Raw genomic sequence first — 3,472 nt, forward strand, 5'->3', positions numbered from 1 at the left:
TCCTTTTCCAGAGTGGCACTTTTTGTAAAAAGTGACCAGTTGGCGAGCTGAAGTTTCCAGCGCCGTGGCCTTGTGGGGATGATTGGAGTGGACGATGAGAGCCTGATGACGGTAGGTAAGTGATCGCTGCCCATGGGGTCATTTAAAACATCCCATTTAAAATCGTTAAAAAGTAATGGTGATGTGAAAGCTAAATCGAGAGAGCTCATTTTTGCTGAGCTTGGACAGCAATATGTGGCTTTTCCCGTATTTAAAAGACAGATATTATTTGAGAGGATAAAATCTTCGATTATTTGGCCCCTCGAGTCACAGCGTTCGCTTCCCCAGAACGGTGAGTGAGCATTAAAATCGCCAACTACCAGGAATGGCTCCGGTAGTTCATTTATCAAGCCTTCTAAATCTTGTATTGTTAATGTCATGTGCGGGGGAAGATATAGAGAACATATAGTTATGGTTTTGTAGCTCACGACGCTAACCGCAACCGCTTCCAGTTTTGTGTTAAGATTGATTTTTTTAGCAGGGACGCCGCTCTGAGTGACGATTGCGACGCCTCCTGAGAGTCTGTTAGCTTGCTCGCGATCACGTCGGAATGTTTGATAATGTCTCAGGATATTCGTATGTTGTGGACCGAGGTTGGTTTCCTGAAGACATAAAGCTACAGGAAACATTGAGCCAAGAAAATGTGTGATATCATTGTAATTCCTGAGCAATCCTCTACAGTTCCATTGAAGTAGGAAAGTCATGTTTATATTTTTGAGTGAGGATTGAAGGGATTTACTTGTTTTCTGGGCCCGTTATTGGGGTCCTGTCTATTCTTCGCTCAAGAGAGCGGTTCCGCCGCTGCAAAGCGGGCGGATCGGGAGTTACCTCCATCACCTCACTAGAGGTGCTGGTGGACCGCGGGGAAGCCGCGGATGTGTTAGTGTCAGGCCTCCCCCGACGGGGGGAAGTCCTGCTGGGTGCCGACCCGTGAGCCGGCGCTCCCTGCTTTGGGGATGGCAGAGCAGCGTTCACTGTCTCTGCCTGGGGCGTTGATGGCACTGCCACAGGCTCCGTGAAGGTGGCCTGGGCAGATGCCGGAGTGCTGTGTGGTGCGCCGCCCCTGCGCACCACATCAGTAAAGTTTGTTTTTGTGGAAAAGTTGAAGCTGTTCTTTGCGTAAAACAGTCGTCGCGCTTCCTTAAATGTGATATTCTGTTTTGTTTTGATTGTAACAATTTCTTTTTCATTTTTCCACGATGGACATGACCTCGAATAGGCGGGATGATCGCCTTCACAGTTTGCGCAGCGAGGTGCTGCTCCTTCACAGTTGTCGGAAGCGTGTTCTTTTGATGCACATTTAGCGCAAGTTTCGCGGCCACGGCAGCTTTGAGACCCATGACCGTACCGTTGACATTTGAAGCACCTGCGTGGGTTTGGGATGTAATGTCTGACATTTATTTTAAGGTAGCCAGCTTCTATGGATTCGGGGAGTGTGCTTGAGTTGAAAGTCAGTACTAGGTGCTTTGTAGGTATCTCTTTGTTGTCTTTTCTTATTTTGATACGATACACACTTATGACATTCTGTTCTTTGAGGCCTTCAAGCATCTCTTCCTCGGTGAGGTGAATGAAATCTGCTTCGGATATCACACCACGGACGGTGTTCAGAGATCGGTGTGCTGTAACTGATACAGGGATTTCCCCGATGGACACTAGGCTGGAAAGTTTTGAGTATTGGGCAGTGTCTCTGAGTTCAAGGAGCAGGTCACCACTTGGCATTTTAGACAGTTTGTACCCGGGACCCAAGGCCTCAGTTAGACTTTTTGCAACTAAGAATGGGGACATGGTTCTTGCGGTTTTTTCAGTTTCTTCGCTATGAAGAACGTGAAATTTTGGAAATGGTTTCGGTTTTTCGAAAAACTCTGCAGTTGCCTCGTTCCGCCCTCTTTTATGAGGGCGATCTGGTTTGGAAAAGGGGGGAGCCATGAAAAATATGTGTTGTTCGGCCGTGGTGCCAGCCACCCACCATGGAGCCCAACGAGGGGACGGGACAGGAACTTGCGAGCAAGTCCTGCCCACGCCAGCTGTACACCTCAACTATAACCCAATATGACGCAACTCAGGTTAGTTGGCCACACAAGGTTAACCCTCGCCGCCAGGAAAAAAAGGGAAAAAACTAAGAAGAGAGGAGGATACAGGAAAGTTGTAAGGAAGGAAATAGGAAAGTCAAAGATAGAGGGGAGGACAGGAAAAGGCGACTGCCGATTTCCCCCGGTTGGGTCAGGCCGGAGGTGCCGTCTACAGGAAGCTGGGGCCAAAGTGGTGTGTTGCCTCCGCCGAGGGGCCTTAAGGGTCCAAACGCTCGGCATCGGCTCAACCACCAGGATCCCCTTTTCCCCGGACACGGCAATGCCACGCACGGCTAAGCGCGGATGCTCGGGTCCGTGGTGACGCATTGTTCACCATCATCCCCCTGCGGGGATGTCCCTGCGGATGCTCGGGTTAACCCCGTGGTGTCGCCACTCACCAACGTCTGCATGCTGCAGACGCCTCCCTGCGGGGGTGACCAATATACAGTGGTCCCGCCAAATTCAAATGGCCGACTACACGCGTATAAAGATACCTGGAGATATCTGGGGTTTTCAGTGCACATTGCATGCATGCGCGGCCCAGGTACTGCTATATTTGGTTCGTGTACGTGTGGCGAAGCGCTGGCTTTTATTTCTTAGGACAAGGTACGTAAAGCACATTAATCTTTTTTCTTCTACAAAAAAACTCATTCTAGTATTGAGGTTGACAATAAATGTGAATCAGGCAATAGACGATATGCGAAATGCGCAGCGCCATCTCTCGGCGCTCCGAGAACGAAGTCCTCCACGTTGGTACGGTACAGAAAACGAAACCGCTGCCCAGCGTTGGGTTAAAACGGCTGCGCTTCGTTTGAAAAGTGAAATGCCGATGCAGTGTTGCGCTACCCTCTCCACTGTGAAAAGGGACTACAATGCGTGCCAGAACTAGGTGCGTTCCAGCTTTTCGCTTTTCTATTTTTTTACTCCGTCCCAACGTTTTATAACACAAAACGCCATGCGAGGTATCATGTGTCAGCACGCGGATCAGTGCGCAGCTTTCGCTTTCTGCGCTGATTTTTGACAAATATCTCGAGGTGATTTGCGTTTAAATTAAGATAAGGACCACAGCCTTTGTTGTCTGATTAAAATTAGAAGCCGATTTCGTGCATTTATCAACTCTGCGGTCGGGCGTGAATATATATAGACGCATACTAGAACAACGTAATAGAGAAGGTAATTTTTTTGAGCGGGCCAATCGCATGTGCCGTGGCGAAATAAGTTCACTCGAAGAACCATATGCGGATTACTGCTTAGATTGCTACGTGTTCAGTTAAGTTTTTCCCGTGTTCAATTAGTTTTAGAAGGGCGAGCAAACTCTCTGGACCATACGCATATGTTATGCGCGTTAAGGATTCTTTGTGAAG

At 48.7% G+C, this 3,472-nt stretch overlaps 1 pseudogene; it reads right to left on the reverse strand.

Annotated features, from left to right (window-relative positions):
* Positions 1–578: 578 nt before the first annotated feature.
* LOC149357066 (uncharacterized) lies at positions 579–2,498 on the reverse strand (annotated as a pseudogene).
* Positions 2,499–3,472: the final 974 nt, after the last annotated feature.

This window comes from Amblyomma mixtum, chromosome 3 (assembly GCF_055824585.1).
Source record: "Amblyomma mixtum isolate Tamu chromosome 3, ASM5582458v1, whole genome shotgun sequence".
Lineage (NCBI taxonomy): Eukaryota > Metazoa > Arthropoda > Arachnida > Ixodida > Ixodidae > Amblyomma > Amblyomma mixtum.